General features: G+C 45.6%; 1 protein-coding gene across 1 annotated transcript in view; it reads left to right on the forward strand.

Annotated features, from left to right (window-relative positions):
• NECAB2 (N-terminal EF-hand calcium binding protein 2) overlaps positions 1 to 18,203 on the forward strand; it is a 1,135,462-nt gene that overhangs the window by 653,015 nt on the left and 464,244 nt on the right. The gene's annotated exons all lie outside the window — the stretch shown is intronic.

Raw genomic sequence — 18,203 nt, forward strand, 5'->3', positions numbered from 1 at the left:
TACTCACACAAAAGACAGATGATCTAGACAAGCTTGGCAGTGATCACCACATCAATAGCTCTACACATGACAAAGGCCATTCTCCCATCTTCAGGGAGGTCATCATTTTTTATTGCCAGCTATTACTTTTCTGGACAGTCCATGCCTACCCCTCCATTCTATCTTGAAGACAGGGAGACCCAATGACCCAAAAGGAACTGGGTTCAATAATCATAATTCATCATGAGGGATGATCATTGCTGACACCACCGGCGAACCAGATCTCGTATTCCAGCACTTCTTGTGAATTATGAAAAAGGATACATTTATTTAAATGCTGATTTATCTCGAGACTAGCATACCACTTCCACAAAAATGCATATAACTCCAGCCCACTATAATATTGGTAGATTTTATGAAGACAAGTGGTTTAATCTTCTTCCCTGAAGATGACGCCGTCCAATTTGTGACACAGGCCGACAATTGTAAAACCACACTTATTCATCAAATATTCCTTGAACCTGCTTTAAATCGATTTGTTTAGATTACAGTTGTTTTTTTGCATAAATGTAAATATTGCAATGTGTCTATTGGCTGTTTAATGTTTCGCTTTGATTCAAATACCACAGCTCTTTTTGCTGATATTTCACCATACATTGACTTAAGGAAATGCTGATGCTACATGTATACTTACCATTTAAATTAAATGTATCGATTTAAGAATCATTTGTAGGCTCCCTACAACACTGTATTATTTATTGCTCACTGGCAAGATTTAATTCCGCCTGGCAGAACGTTGATTGTTCTCACCTATAGAAGCTTGTTTCATTTGTTGTATCCCAACGGTCTCGCTTCAGAGACTGATTTAACGCCAAACATGGTATGGCCACAGTGCCAAGGCTTTCCCCTTTGGTCAGCATTATTTCAGCATCCAAGAGCCAGTATTCTCACAGCACCCTTCCTCCTCTCTCTATACTACTCTACCCCCTGACAAGCCTTCCAGAAGTGTTTGTAGGGCCCAGGTCAAAACATCAGGAGGGCCCCTCTCTTGTTTTCTGGTAAAATAACACTTCCATCGAAATAAAACCAATGTCCTTGTACACATTTGGAGAAATCGACAACATATGGCTTCACTCTGTGTTTGTTGGGTTACTTTCCTCGACAGAAGCAAAAAGAACAGATGATGGACGGAATGCTGAGCAATGCAAACATTCACCCCTAGTCACAGATCTGGGTTTAATCCATAATTGTTTTGCTCAACACACCACCCCAGTCCCAGGATGCTTTTTTCCGGTCTAGGGAGGACCTGGCCTGGCAGTTTGAGCTGGACTGTTCCTATGAGAAGCAGGGTCAACACTGATTTGCATATGGTTGGGTCCAAGTTTGGGTGGCACGGTGAGCAAAAGAACAGTGGATTTAACCCAGACTTCTTGACTGGGGATGAGTGTTTGAAAAGTTTCAGCACTCCGTCCATCATCTTATTGTGTGGGTTACTTTCCTCATCATGAATATAGCAGAAAAAGAGCCAAGAACTGCCTTTGTGATACCTAAATACATTTAGCAGGGGCAGTGTGGGGACCTTTAAGGCTGTTGCCTGGGATATGAAAATTCAGCTACTCCCCACTTCTGTCAGACTCATGCTTCCTGACCACTGCAACAGCCAAGTAACTGTAAATCTGAGATATATTTCAGAAAGCATAATATCAAGCCTTTTTCTCTTCTAAAAATAAGCACCAGTAGGCCCAGGAGTCTTGTCATCTGGGCTTAGATGCTACGCTATGAAAGCCCCATGAGAAAAGGGCACCCGAGCTGTTAGACACTAGGAATGATCACAGGACATGTCACAGTGCACTTCTATCTGAGAGTTACAGAAGTACCGCAAACCCCACAGTGGCAACACATCAAAACACGTCTTCTGACAAGTGACAAAACCAGGCAGCAGCAGGAAACAGCGTTCCAAGCAATTGTGTAGCTAATGATGTCTGCAGGAACACAGCCCAGGTTCCGATAGCACATTAATGAGCTGAAAACACAGTTTGCCACCAACGCATTCAATGCCATCCTATTCAGGGGTTTTCAACAAAATGCGCCTGTTTCTAGTGATGGAGCATTAATGCAGATCATATTCCAGCTTCAGTAACAGAGGGCCCTTCCTACAAATGCAGCAAGATGAAGGACCATAAATAGATTTCTAAAGTTACTGAAACATGTAGGTGAACTATCCATCTGTTGGCACCTTCTTGCTATTATGATAATTGGGTGTATGGCTGTGTCTGTTTTTTATCTCGTCCAAGGTTATTCTTATTTAGGGCGAACTTGACCCAAGGGCATTCGACTGCTGTGCATGAGTATCAGATTACATAACAAAAGTTCTGATTTTTAAAATGAATACTTTATATTTTAACCATTAATAAAATAAAATTCTGAAAATGAGAAGACAGAAAAAATAAAATAAAGTCTTGCATATAATATTGTCTTAGAACGTTTTGTACGATGTTTATGAAACTGAAATAATGAAAATCAGTTTAAAAAAAGGAGCATTCAGAGGACAGATATATGACGAATGATAAGTGGAACTTTTTAATGTGTAATGTTAGACTTTTTTTTATATTTCCTTTATGGTTTTCCAAATTGTAGTTTAATTTGCTTGTGATTGTCTGGGGACTTCCCAACCAACCAAACACTAAGGCCTTTATCGTAAATCTAGAAAAAAAAGTAATTTAGAAAACTTTTAACGACAGTCAATATTTTAAACGAAAGTGTTTTGCGATAACTACAGCAGCCAGAAACTGAACCAAGGTACACACTGTTCATGCTGTCCAGCGTTACTCCAATGTAACCCTGGGCGTAGTACTACGCTACGCTCGCAGAGCGTGCGTAGTTTGCGGTACTAGCACTACGTGAATTGCACGTACCACAGTGCAAAAACGCATCAAGTTGTGGACCGGGAGCGAGCAAAATCAACATACCGGCGAGACTTTTTCCTCGTTCGCGATCAGCAACATCAAGTTGCCGATCGCGAGCGTGGAAAATAAACCTCCCAGCGAAATTCTCAACGCGGGGAGGTCAGGTTTCTCATTGCGAGTGGTCGCATATGCTCGCGACCGGTCGCAATGAGAAACTACGAGTCCGTGATGAGATACAGCTGCCGCTCGAGTACAAATCTACTTGAGCGGCAGAAAACGACCGCTTGTACTGTGCAAGATGCCGTTTGCAATGATTGCACAGTGCGGACAAGCATCCGGCACTGTGCAATCAGTGCGAACAGCATTTCCCTACCACACTACGCAGTTCGCGTAGCTAAGCGTAGCGTTCGTAATGCGAAGTGCACTTCACGTAGCTACACGTAGCGCTTCTACGCAAACTACGCCCAGGGTTACTCCAATGTAAAGCGATCACCAACATATACCAAGGAAGACAGGACACTAAACGAGTCCTGTAGACACTGCCTGGTAGTGAGAAGACGGATATAAACAGTTGCTGTGCATGTTTGTTCCTTAGCACACTGTTTGAGCTGAAGACTGACTGCACTCACTTCCGTCTTTTTATTTTTGTTACCATTGCATTTTGTTAGCAGTTTTGGGAAACTCAAAGCATGTAAAATAGGCTAGCGTGGCAAGTAGAATAGGCCCAAAAACATGTCTCTATTATCACTCACCGCATAAACTCAACAGTAAATAAAGGGCAAGAAACGATTACTTGATGCAATAGACAGGTCTCAAAGACATCAAAATACGGCTGGGAATTCATGTGTGGCAAAGCACGCCTACCCACCATATGCTCTCCAGTACTCCATATGGAGCCATTTTTGTAAAACAATGTTGAGACGCACTGGTTAATCATGATATTGTATTTTTAAAATCTTTGTATTCTTAGAAACACATCTACTTGGACAGTCCCTTGACAGTACCTGTTTGTAAATGCAAACAGTGGCGCCCTTAATGGAAGGGGCAGATATGGTCTATATGTCCTGGTTGCCCCCCTCAGCGCCACCAAAGCAGCTGTTGAATGTGCTGCGAAGCAAAGCAAAAAACAAACAAACACTGCATCTGACCACACACATTTGTCCATCTACCTTTAACTGCAAGTCAAGGCTTCTATGAGGCAATACACACACCTACATGTTTGCTTAGAATGTTTAAATCTGAATTTCTATATATGTGTGTGTCTACATATAAATTCTTAAAGATATATATATACACACATCATTCATAGCCACATGTAAAATGTGTATGCAAATATATATATATATGTGTGTGTGTGTGTAGATATACATATATATGTGTGTGTGTATATGAAACTGCGTATATGTGTGTGTATGTATATATATAATATATATATATATATATACACACTCTCTCATACTCTTCAAAGGTGCATTTTGCAAGTGCCTCCAACAGTTATATCTGTGGTCCAGAGTTTATCCCCTCCTTAAAAATCACTTCTAGTGATACCACTAAATGCCAAGAACACATTGTGGTAACACAAAGGTGTGGTGGAGAGAGGTGGGGGGTGGCGGGTTAATCATGGACATTATTTAGGAGTCACCAGGGGTCGCAGTTGTGACTCCTAGCTCGTCCCTTGCTATGCCTGGCACTGCCTTTGCAACCCCTGGCCTCAGAGATGGCAACATCAGTACCAAGAACAGAGGGGTGTCTCACATTATCAGAGTCAGGCTCTAACCTCGTTTTACTAATAGCAAATCATAGTTTATTATTCACTATTAGTGTAATAAAAAGTGGAGCAGTAAGATCTGGACCTTCACTGGCATCTTAGATAAGAAAAATAAAATGGTTTGAATGTATGTTATGTGCGTGCATGTGGGTGGGAGTGAGTTTGCGTCAGAGAGCGTGTATATGTGTGAGCATGTATGTTTCTATATGGGATCGTGGATGTGTGGGTGTCAAAATGAGGGATTAAGTATAAGAGACTCAGAGTAAGAGTGAGTAAGAGTGCAAATTAGTGATTCAGGGTGAGAGTGAGTGCACAAGAGTAGGTGAAAATGAATGAGTGCAAGTCAATGCTAATGATAGAATGAGTGTGAATAAGTGAATGTGAGTGAGCATGAGTTGTCATGCTTACAGATCCCCTGTTGGACCTGGCATGCTTCTTGTTTATAGAAGCACCCTTGACAAACTGTTGGCACTGGAATACTGGAGGAAATACTTGCATGTGGCATACCCTTGTCAAAATGCTACTACTGGTACTCTGTAGGTAAAATTTGGCATGTAGCATCCATGAAAAAATGCCAGCACTGGCCTCCTGGGGGAAATTCTTGGCATAGTTGCCCCCTGTGGCAAATTGCTTGTGATGGCACATTGGAGGAAATTCTTGGCATATGGGAAGACAACTGTGGCAAGGTCATGGGGCCATTCAAGACAAATTTTCTTCCTTGACATATGCAATTTAAATTTAATCTAAGCTTATTTTATAAAGCACAATTACCCGCAGGTGCCTTAGTGCTAGCAGTTAATCACCAGAAGTCAGTAGAACAAACGCTGATCACTGGGCTTACCTGAGTGATTCAGTGAAGAGCCATGTTTTTAGCTGTTTCCTAAACTGCAGTAGATTGGATGGGGATCTCAAAGTTAGAGGCAAAGAGTTCCAGAGATTACTAGTGCCGAAGGCGAATGTTCTCCCACCCATCTAGCTTTATTTATTCTGGGAACAGTTGTCAGTGTGGCTGCACTAGATCTGAGGATCTGATTGAGAGAGAACCAGGAGAAGATTTTTTGAAAATATTCTGGCCTGGTGCGTGCAGGGCCTTGTGGACCAGACACAGTGCCTTCAACTTGATCCTGTTCCTCGCTGGAAGCCAGTGTTAGACATATACTTTGAAGTAAGGGACCTCATTAGTGCAAGAGATGCAGTATTGAGAAAATTCTTGCACTGGCATATTGCATGTAATGTCTGGGAAAAAGAGGTCACCGTGGCAAAATTATGGTCCTAGCAATGGAGGTAATTTTAGGACATACGGGGGCACCCACAGAACATTTTAGAAACATAATTGGGTGAACTCATGGGGACTGTCAGATTTCAGTAGCTTGGCACATCATTAAAGGGCTTGAATATTTAGTGAGTGTTTTTAAAGCCTATGACTTTTTTGACAAATTATGTGAAAAATGTGCATTACAATGCACTAGAAAAGCCAATTTCTTTCAAACTTATCTCAAGGAAAAGAAACTCCAACCCTTTGTTCTTCCCTGGAAGCATATATATTAATAATTATGCAACTATATAACCTCAGCATTGTTAATTATTGTGATGTCATCAGGATGAAGGTTACGTAATATCACTTCTTGGGACAATGCAGGGTCAAAGGTCATATAATGTCACTTACTGTGACACCATTAGGGTGAAATGGTATATGATGTGTCTTCCACGACCCCAGGCATTTTGGTGAATCGATGTCAATCGGGTTAATCCAAAGAAATCATCCTAATGTCTAAAATAGAACATTTTAGCAGACTAAGCTTTGTTATTCTGAGTCTCAATTAATTTACTGTGTCTGTCAAATAAATTTACACAGTACTTAATTGGTAAAATATATAATTAAATAAAAAGAGTAAGAACCTAAACATCATCTTAAGGCTTCTCCGCTGGTGCTGTTGAATGATGAGGTCGCAAAATCCCAAATTTGCCTGGTCTTGATTCCACCTCATGCCTCTTTCTTTCACCACCCTACACTTCCAGCAAGTTCGTCTCATTCTAGCAGGTTATTTTTCATTCAGTCTTTTTCACTGTTTTTCATATCTTTCTCTTCCTCCTATTTTCCAGACTTTCTCTTTGCTTCATGCTGAGGCCTGATAATGAAAAAACAGTCTCAGTCTCTAAAAATGAGTGCTGTTGCCCACCACCGCCAGTTACACACCAACTTGACAGGGTTGGGACATTGGCCAATGGCTGCTGGCCAAAAATCTTTGTCCCATGTTGTGGACACCGTAGATGTTAGCAAGACCCCAGTTTTTGTAGAGTTTAAGTTCCAAAAGTTGCTGTATTAGCAGGAAATATAGGAACAGTGTGCATTCGCCTTATCCAAGATGATTGCACTCGCTGTACTTTTTCCTTTTGCCATCTTACTAGTGTGTCGCCCTTTTAAAAAAAATATATTTAAGGAACTAGACAGGATGTTACTAGCCCACATTTTGAGGGAAGGAATACATCGGATAGGATTGAAAAAATGAAAAATTCCAACTACGGAAGAGGGCCTGGCTGCACTTGATTATTAACTCCTAGCCGCCCAATTGCAATAGACCATTAAATGCTAGACTGAGTTGACGTACAAGAACTGAGTGTGCCCAAGGTTAATGCAGGAGCACTCTCAGTCCTGCTTCTCTGAGGAAACTCTTATAATAGCACTGAAAACCTGGAAAAGATGCAAAAAATGAACCAACACTGATTGTCCATGTGCTCCTATTACCGCATTAGTGGAATTTCCAGGGGGACAAGATCCCCTTGCACTCAAACTGACGAAACCCTGGACAGAAGTTACACCGCTAACCATAGAGGACTGTTGTTCCTCAGGAGAAGTACCAGTGGTTAATTTGAGTCAGTGGGGACCACTGGCACTTATTTTTGGGAACCGACCCTACTTATTTTTTCGCATCAGATATTTACTGAGAGCAAGAGAATGAAAAACTCACACATCAGAAAGACAGCAAAACTGTAACAAACTGAGAAAGCAGGAGCCGTCACCGTCAGATAAAGAGGTAGAGAGTGTCTGGTAGTGGATTAAAGAGGCATGAGGTGGATTCAAGACAACCAACCTTGGTATTTGGTGCATCAACATTTAATTGCACCTGCCTGAGCAGTGCTAAAGGCACCAACACTCTTCTTTTACAAATTAAGTTACGATTGAACTGCAGACTTATCTAGAGTTGGCAGAAGGCTTTGGCTAGCCAGCCAGACCATTTCCAACACATGCCATGCTAAAAAAGGAATACATAACAGATGAGGCGAAGAAGAATCAGTGTCAGATACACATGAGGACACTCCTGACTCCTTTTCACACTAGGCGAGTATCATAAACCTGGACATTATTTTACAGGTCTTTACTAACAAGATGAACAATTAAATTAACTGCCCTAAAAAAGACTGGAAATTTTACCTTGTGATTCAAATTGAAGCTTGAAGAAGGCCCATGCATATAATAGGACATTAAACAGGGACATTCCCAGTTCAAATACATTCCATTCAATTGCTTACAAAAACATTTTTTCTGCCCAGAAGGGCCTTGGCACTGGCATGGAAATCCCCTCAAGGCCCTCAAATTAATTAATAGGGCACAGTAGTAATAAAATGGGCAGAAGGTGAAAGCATTGCCCTGCACAGGGAAGAAAGGAGAGTGGTTTGTAATATACCTATAGCTGGGGTTTTATGTCAAGCTCCTAAACACTTCCCAAACGCCTACTGTTATGAACGACTATAATATAGGTTGTCAAGCAACTGATAGCAATAATCTGCCACAGCAGAGAACTAAGAAAAAGCTTATTCTCTCATGAGCCAGTCCTGCCCACATACTTGGTAACATTAATGAATCAGGCAGCATGGTGCTAAAATGCTATGAGGCCACGCAGAGCCAAATAAAGAAACCCCATTTTCTCTTTCCGCATTAGATTTAAGCTCTTTTTTAAAGATAAGAATATGAACTATAGCAATAATGTACATTTCCAAGGATCTAGACAAGTATGCTTACCGTGATGACGTATGCATATGTAACAAAATATTGGGTTATTTAACATCAAATGTAATTGTTTGTGTAAAAGCTAATGAAACCCTTAAAAATGTTTTTTTTAATAAAGTTGTCAGTCATCCACCTTCTGATAAAGACCAGAGTTCTGACAATGAGTGTTGACTCAGGATGTTGGGTGACCTGCTGGAATCTTGAAGGGGCTGAAGTGAGTGGAGTGTCGGCAGGGTACACGTAGGAGAGGACTCCTGTTTGGTGATAACATTGAGTCTTGTGGGACACTGCAGCTAAGCTCAGATAAAAGCAAAGGTAGAAAAAGTTACAATCTGAGATTGGTTTGCCAGAGGGGAATTCATCGATTACTCAACCAGCCCTCTAAAGTCATTTCCTTTGGGGCAGTTCATCCGCAATGGTGGAGGAGCGTCGCCCCATTACCTCAGAGCCAGCAACTAAAAAATACAATGATATTTCATTATCGTTTTATTTTTAAGCAACTTGCTCAGCAAGCGTGCAGTAGGGAGGGTCAAGCTAGGGCCAAGGCATGGGAGAGGGGAGGATGAGTGCTATGTGCACTCTCTAAGTGTGGATGCATGTTTGGCCGACCATCTCAGGCCGGCCAAACACACATGCGCACTTAGGTTTCTCAAACCCAGCCAGGCTGGAGAAACCCCACAGACTCCCTGAGCGGAGCAGCTTTCTAGCCTGCTAAGGCCAATCCCCGCACTGCTCTGCAGCGTTGGGTTTGGACTGGGAGTCTGTCACGTAGTCCCACTGTCTGCTGGGACAAAGAAGAACCAGCACTGAGGAGCGAGGTGGGAGGCGGCCGGAAGCAGGTAAGTTTAACTTTCTTTTAAATGTGATATTATTATTGAACTCCCTCCTCCCTCCCTCCCCGTTGCCCTCTCCTGCGCTCCCCCCTGCTCTCCTCTCCCCACCCCACCACGTTTTGTATGTGGCCACTGCCACTAGTAATAAACCTGGAATTATCAATAGTAATGAAGGCAGCTAATGATTCCAAATGGAGCACAGCCCCGATACCACGCCCAGCCACCATACTCGTGAGGTCATCAATTACGGACTGAGCCATCAGTCTTGTACTTCTGCCTAGTACAAGGCCAGCTTGTAAAAGCTTTAGCAGACACTTTTGGAAGGACACACGAGAAGATAAATAGGCCACAAATTATTTTGACATTTGTCATCATGAAAGCATTTGACAATTTTACTATTAGTTGGAAAAATATTGAGCAATGCTATTAGGTCTTCAACAAGATCTATCAGCAGCTGCTTTTGAAATTTGGCAGGGCAAGGATCCTAAAGAAGTCCTATGGGCCAGCTTTTGGAAACGATAACTATCAGGTGGTCCTATGGGCCAGCTTTTGGAAACGATAACTATCAGGTGGTCTTTTGGGACCATCTAATGGCAGTCATGCTCACCTTTGTTGAGGGGGTGAGTCATATGCTATTGTGGCAGGTACAATGAGTGATTATTGTGTGATTTATGAGCAAATGTTTAGAATGTTTGTTGATAAAGCGAAGTGATGGGTACAAAGCTCTTCAGGAGTGATGCGGATTGAAGAGCGACAGGCTGACTTACCTCAAATACAATCCTGAGTAACTCCTTGGATATATTGGTGCTCTGGTGATACTAGGTGGAGTAGTCTGTGTTACTTGCCTGCTTAGCACTTTTTAGCGTGCAAGTTTCCCTAGACACACGTTTTTGGAGTCTTTCACTTTGACGGACTTTGAGTTTGCGTCTTTTCAAATCATAAAAGACGAATTTGTTTTCAACATGCAGCTTTTGTGTTTGTTCTCTTACTTGTTTTAAGGCCAGGAATTTGTTTCAGTGTGAGCATGGTTTCATCTGCTCTGTGGTGAATATAGTTTCTTCAAAACATATTACAAATGCCTACACTCAGTTCAATAGAAATTAAAATGCAACTTGTTTTTCTTTGTTCCGTGAAAGACGCGACTATTTAGGAAGTTGTGTATTTTCTGTTTTTCCAGTGCCTGCAGTTTGCTTTTCCCATTGTGGACAAACTGAGCACATAAATAAACTATTTCACTCTAAATGCTTCAATGACCTGAAATGTTGTCAACTGCTCCTTGAAGGGTAGTGGTCACACTAACTGGGCGTTTACCTGGTGAGTGTAAGGCGGAAAAACAGAAGATGGACGCCTTTGATATCCGCTGCCTCTATGAGGGATGAAGCCTGAACAGAGAAGTCAAATTCCTTCACATCTGAGGTGCTTATCACTTCCAGAGGTGGAAATGGAGTTAAGGTGCCTCAGAAATTATGCCAGCACTCCATGTGGTACAAAAGGGGGTGGTGATGGATGGAGCATCAGAACCAATCAAACACTCACACCCAGTCAACAGATCTGGGTTTGATCCATCACCGTTCTTTAGCCCACTCTGCCACTCCAGTTCAGACATGGCCATATGCAAATCAGTCTGACCCTGTGCCTCATGGGAACAGTCCAGCCCGAACTGCCAAGCCATGCCTTCCCTGGACCGGAAACAAGCTTCCTAGGACCGGTTTCTGGCATTTCAGCCGTCTTCAGCCAGGCTTGCTTGAATCCAGTGGCAAAGTGAGCAAGGGACTCACGTCTGAGCATACCCTGCCAACTTATGGCGAACAAAGTGGTACAAAAGGGGGTGGTGATGGACGGAGCATCAGAACCAATCAAACACTCACACCCAGTCAACAGATCTGGGTTTGATCCATCACCGTTCTTTAGCCCACTCTGCCACAGATCTGTTGACTGGGTGTGAGTGTTTGATTGGTTCTGATGCTCCGTCCATCACCACCCCCTTTTGTACCACTTTGTTCGCCATAAGTTGGCAGGGTATGCTCAGACGTGAGTCCCTTGCTCACTTTGCCACTGGATTCAAGCAAGCCTGGCTGAAGACGGCTGAAATGCCAGAAACCGGTCCTAGGAAGCTTGTTTCCGGTCCAGGGAAGGCATGGCTTGGCAGTTCGGGCTGGACTGTTCCCATGAGGCACAGGGTCAGACTGATTTGCATATGGCCATGTCTGAACTGGAGTGGCAGAGTGGGCTAAAGAACGGTGATGGATCAAACCCAGATCTGTTGACTGGGTGTGAGTGTTTGATTGGTTCTGATGCTCCATCCATCACCACCCCCTTTTGTACTGCTTAGCACTCCATGTGGGCTGTTTCAGTTTTGCTGGCAAGGAGGCTGTCATTGGCTGTGGATTGGTGATTTCCAATTGATTAAAGTTGTGGCTGTGCCATCACATTTATGTGGCGGCCATTTTACATGAGGAGACTCTCCTCAGTAATCAGCAGTCTAGTTTTTTTCCATGCCTTATCCAAGCATTTTCCCACCACTGCTTAGAGCCCTTTGCCTTGAGCCACATGAGCAGCAGAGTGGGGAATCCAGCCCTGCTCGTAGAACACTAGGCATTGCCCACTCCCCTGCAGTACCACACCAAGGGCTCATTCATGGATGCCTTTGCCAGTCACGACTTGAAACTGTAAACATCTGCCAAAACTATGGGCTAATCCAAAATGTTAAAGACACTGCAATTAAGAAATGGCTGAGGTTCATATCAAAACCAACCAATGGCTGTAGGCGACAGGCCCAAACCCAGTTTCTATTTTTGTGTGTTGTTTACATAAGCTCTGGAAATTGGCTAAAGCCATTTGTTTCCAGGCTTAAACCTCGATCACTTTCTAAATATCGGAATCTCCATATTTGGCTGGTGCACTAAAGGGACCTATGGACATGGAGGATCCCCTGAAGATAAGTGGCTTCAGATCACACTCTTTGGTGGGACCAACTACTCCAAGCATCGTGAGGCATGCAGGGGACACCAGTGCACATTCTTGAATTTGCTATCAAGATAGCAACTCAGGAAGGTATACCAGCAGCTCATTGTGCCATCAAACAATACTCCAACTTCAAAGGATCCCATCAAAGGAGCCTAATGTCACTGAATGGTGTCGGAAAAGCATAACTGCTACAGGCACATTTGTATATTATGACCTAGCACCTATAATTTATGCTTCAGTTACATTCCTTGATTGTGCTGTTTTTTTGTGTTTCAGCCACTATGTGTTATACCGGAGGGACCATAAGCCCTCCTGAAGCACCGAATCCAAGAGCATCCTTGATGGGATAGAATATTTTCAGTCACAAGTGGGAATAATTGCAATGGTAGGCAGTTCTATGCAAATGTCATCAACCCACATCTATTAACAAGTTTCTATTTGCAGTACATTTAGCAAGAATGTGCTTCCTCAATAGATGGCAGGGCAGGGATGGCCTAAAACAATTGATTCAGGCAGTGTTCAGTGAGTACTCCAAGGGATAGGCTAGCCCTACAGGAATTTACTGGTCTAGTAAAGGGGGAGCCCTAGAGATACTGGGTTCTCTGGTATAGGTGGTGCTCTGGAGGATGCAAGTGCAATAAAAATGTCACTGCTAATTACCACTAGCAAGACCTTTCTAGCCATTTTAAGATGCTAGGCACTCATCTTGGAGTGGGAAATTAAAAACAATTTAAAAGCACAATTACGTGCATTTACTGATAGGTATGGATCAGTGGTAGATTGAAGATTCCAACTACGCCTAAAAAGCTACAAAAAATACTACAGGTGGGGGGCAGGGGGACACGGAGAGCACTGGAGAAGCAGTGGTGGTGTCGGGTGACCATGTGAATTCCACCTACAAATGGCAGAGAGAAGTGAAGGGCAGCTGGGGAACAGAGGAATCTAAATGGCAGGGGCAATAAATAAAAATAAAAGCTGAGCAGAGGGGGAGCACAACAAAGTGTGCGGGCTGGAGGGGAAGTTTAGGGGATAAGCATCACAGGTGATAGAGGGAAAGAGCAAGAAGACACATGCATAACCAAGGAGTTTTGAAAGTAAAACTAAACAAGCATTTGCAATGCAATAGGTCTCAGATTTGCGGGATTTAGAGCTATTAGCGTTGTAAATGGCAATGTCTTTTACCCATGTATATTTGTTTTGAGTGTTGTGGCCTGATGTGGTGAACTGTAACTGCATTTATATGTAGCGCAAACAAGATGAGCCTGCAGTGTGCTTTGAAAAGAAGGAAGCAGGACGTGTTTGTTATTTAAAAGGGTGGAAGTGACACAGGCCAGACTGAAAAAAAATACATGCCAAAAAACGAAACATTCTGAAAACTAAAATCAATTACAACAGCTTTTAAAATAAAACCACTTACTACCAGATTGGGGAACTTGACAGAACTTTGGGTCAGTATACACAGAAACAGCATACATCCCAAAAAGTCCTTCTCAAGAGTGTTTTTAAAACAGCTGGTGGGGGGTCACACCACGGTAGTAAAAGCAGGGGTACCGAAGACAGTAGGAAAAAACTAAAAACACGATCTCAGTCTTTAAAGGAGCAGCACTCCCGCCATGTGTTCATGCATGATGCACTTTGCTGCTGGCAGGCAATCGAACATTATGCAGAGCAATTGTGGATTATGAGCCAAGTTATAGTGCCAAAGAGTAAACAGTGAACGTGATAAGCAACCATCCAGATTACTAACAGGAGTATGAAACAGTGGTGGAACTACAATACCCAACGTGCCCCACAAAGAAGACATGTAGCAATGATAGCATATACTGTTAATGCCAAACAAAAGAAATGCAAAGTAAAAAAATCCTGCCAGAAGTCAGCAATGCTATGGCTGTGCATGAAACGACAAACCTTAAAAACAATAAGAGATAGGTAAGAGTTTGTTATCTGATACCTAAAAACGAGTGGGCATGCAGCTCATCTGACACACATGAAGTAAAATGAAGTAAAATAAGAGTACCTGGAGAACAGGCTGTCTGTATGTGGCTGGGCGCACCCAGGAACCACTTGTAGAGAAGTCATATCCACTGATAATATTGAGAAATGCGGCTACCAGAGCGGCAGGCAATAATCTATTCGGACTGCCAAGTGGACAGACAAGGAAATCTTGGTAAGACCCAGAGTGATCTGTGAATGCCAGACATTTAAGTGTGAATTAAGTTATTGGGCAAAGTAATAACTGAGCCAGTCAACCACAAGCATGACTGCATGCAACAGCATATCAACGACAAATGCATGAACTCTGTATTAACATAATGGTGAATGCAATTGCGGCACTCCATAGCTAGCAGGAGCAAGGCCAACACGTGCACACTGAACGAGAGCGCTGCATTTTATGATGCGTCGTCATAGACTGAGACGCGGACACTGCGCTGTCTACATCTTATAAGTGAATCAAATGACTGCTCACAGCAGGACACCTACACACTGCACACGGGCACTGCGCCTCAGTAATGAAAACTCTCTACTCACAACGTGAAAGCTGCAAGCTGTGCTCGAGCCCGTTAACTTCCAACCCGCTATGGAAACGTGAAGCGGCAATGCAGGTAGAAGATTTTTACCTGGGAAGCTATTCTGGTACTGCGGCCCCCACCAGGCCGATCAGAAGACGGGACTTCCCCTCCCTCGGAGGTGCCTCACGGAGGAGTCGGGGCAGCCTCCCAACTTTGAGCGCAGCTCCTCTTCCGGTTGTTGACGTCCTGCTGGGTGGGGTGCAACGCTGCCGGCGCTTCCTCGCTGAGGCGTCCTTGGTTACTCAGCAACGGCATGGCTTCTCCAGTGACGCTCTCCTCCTCCTGGAAATCGGGCTGGAGCGGTGTTCGCAGACAACAGCTGTGCGCCAACACACGCACCAAGCCATTGCAGTGATCCATGGGGTCAATTAGGTGCAGGCAAAGCAGCCTCCGTGACAGACACCAGCTGAGCCCAGGTTCAAACACACAACGTCGCAGGGCTACTTAGTACAGCACTGAATATGGTGTAGAACGCGCATGCGCCTCTGCCATGTTTATGTCAGGCAGAGATGCATGACAAAAAAAAAAGTGCGATCAGGCGGACGAAAACTTGAGTTAGTGACCGCTGCTTCCGGACTACACGGAAGTCAATTTGACATGAACAGCCAGTAAAAAGCCAGATAACAGGAGCTGTGTCAACATTCACCAAATGGCAAGCGGCAGGAGAAACTACAGGCTGCTTGCTAACATATACAGATTACTTGATGTCCACTAGAGGCAGCACATGCGCTGCCTATGCGAGACCTAAAAATAGTAAAAGGAATGGAAGAATGGAAGTCAGCTGCTTAAAAAGATGGTAAAGAAGCTGTTAGACGGCGACCTCAGAGGAGCCCGGAAAGGGGGTCCTGACTACCCTGAGACCCACCCTCAAAGTATCGTAGCCGGGCACTGGCGGGAGACTCCTCAGGAGGAGAAATCTCGTATCGAGGATCGTACTTCTGGCACCACACGACACAGAAACACCACACCGTGTGTCCTTAGGAATCAATCTTTATCAAACAGGTTAGCACTGCAAATATGTACAAGGAGAGCACGGGCTCAATGAGTCTCGGCAGGGATAGGGGTAGCGGGACAGTCTCTGGTAAAAGGTTCAAGGCAAGGACGTACCCGGCGCACAGCTCACAATCCTCGAGCTGGGGGGTAGGCTGGTTGTCGTGGGGTCCGGCGGGACCGGTGGAGTCTGTGGAAGCCGCGAGTCACTCAGCGGGCTCAGGTACTAGTTCGGAGGTCTTACGATCTTCAGGGAGCCGCGAGTCACTCAGCAGGGCTCAAGCACAAGTTCGGAGGTCTTACGATCTTCGGGGAGCCGCGAGTCACTCAGCGGGGCTCAGGTACAAGTTCGGAGGTCTTACAATCTTCGGGGAGCCGCGAGTCACTCAGCAGGGCTCAGGTACGAGTTCGGAGGTCTTACGATCTTCAGGGAGCCGCGAGTCACTCAGTAGGGCTCAGGTACAGTTCGGAGGTCTTACGATCTTCAGGGAGCCGCGAGTCACTCAGCAGGGCTCAGGTGGTTCTAAGTTCCAGGAGCCACGACCGCGTCAGCAGGCTCTCGTTGTTCCAGCGTCGAATCTGCCGGACAGTCCCAGAGCACCCCTTGTTATAGGTCGACCCCTCTTTCATGTCCGGAGTCTGTGCAGGCAGGGGTCTTGTCACCTGGGGGTCGCTTGTCGGGGTTTCCTGCCATTGTCTTGTGATCTTTTCAGGGCCGGGTCGGGAGGAGTCCCAGACACCCAGCAGGCGTGGAGCCAGCTCTCAGGGAGGCCGGAGGGCCGATCGAAACCCATCGTCCCAGGGGAGTTCAGAGGTGCGATAGAAACTGCTCCTCTCCCTCTCATCCCCTGGAAGCGTGATGTACTCCAGCCGGAGTGGCGCCTCTAGGCCCGGGTCGCGCTGGGGCCGGGCGGCCATCTTGGTGCATGAAGTGGGCACGCGGGCCCGGGGTGGCCGAAGGGGGAGAGGCCATGGACGAGGATGTCCGGGTCGGGTGCGTGTGTTCTGGTGGAAAGGATCGGTTAGGCTGTGAGCTCGGGGCTGCAGGTACCAGGTGAGGTGGTGCGGGGACCAGTAGAGCCATGCTACGAGGCCGGGTCCAACACGCGTACCCCCCAGCTGAAAGCCGGAGAGAACTGCCCATCATCTTCGGGGGTTCTCTTCGCTGAGGCGGAAGAACCGGGAGAGGCCGTCAGCGTTGGCGTGGTCCGTACCAGGGCGATGTTCTACGGTGAAATCCATCCCCTGGAGGGAGATTGACCACCGCAGTAGCTTGGGGTTTTCTCCCCGCATCTGCATGAGCCATCGCAAGGGCCGATGGTCGGTTTGGACTTTGAAATGGGTGCCGAACAGGTAGGGGCGTAGTTTCTTGAGTGCCCAGACCACGGCAAAGGCTTCGCACTCAATGGTGCTCCATCGCTGTTCCCTGGGCAACAGCCGCCGGCTGAGGAAGGCGACGGGCTGGTCTAGGCCTTGGTCATTCACCTGGGACAGGACGGCCCCAATGCCATGCTCGGAGGCATCGGTTTGGACTACAAACTCCTTGGAGTAGTCGGGAGCCTGGAGGACGGGGGCCGTGCACATGGCCTTCTTTAGGGTATCGAACGCCTCCTGGCAGGCGGTCGTCCACTGCACCTTCTTTGGCTGTTTTTTGGATGTGAGTTCTGTGAGGGGGCCGACAAGGCTGCCATACCCCTTGATGAATCTTCGGTAGTAGCCAGTGAGGCCCAGAAAGGCTCGGACCTCCGTTTGGGTGGTGGGGGGTTCCCAGGCCACGATGGCGTCGATCTTCGGCTGTAGAGGGGCGACCTGGCCACTCCCGACCTGGTGCCCCAGGTAGACTACTGATCCTTGCCCAATTTGGCACTTGCTGGCTTTTACGGTGAGGCCTGCCTGGCGCAGGGCGGTTAGCACCCTCCGGAGGTGCTGGAGGTGCTCACTCCATTCGGAACTGAAAACGGCGATGTCATCTAGATAGGCCGCGCTGAACTGTTCCAGCCCGGCCAGGACTCTATTCACCAGTCGCTGGAAGGTGGCCGGGGCATTTTTCATTCCGAAGGGCATTACGCGGAAGCGGTAATGCCCATCTGGGGTGGAGAAGGCGGACCGCTCCTTGGCCCCCTCGGTGAGCGCAATCTGCCAGTATCCGCAGGTGAGGTCGAAGGTGCTGAGGAACCGGGC

The sequence above is a fragment of the Triturus cristatus genome, chromosome 12 (assembly GCF_964204655.1).
Source record: "Triturus cristatus chromosome 12, aTriCri1.1, whole genome shotgun sequence".
Lineage (NCBI taxonomy): Eukaryota > Metazoa > Chordata > Amphibia > Caudata > Salamandridae > Triturus > Triturus cristatus.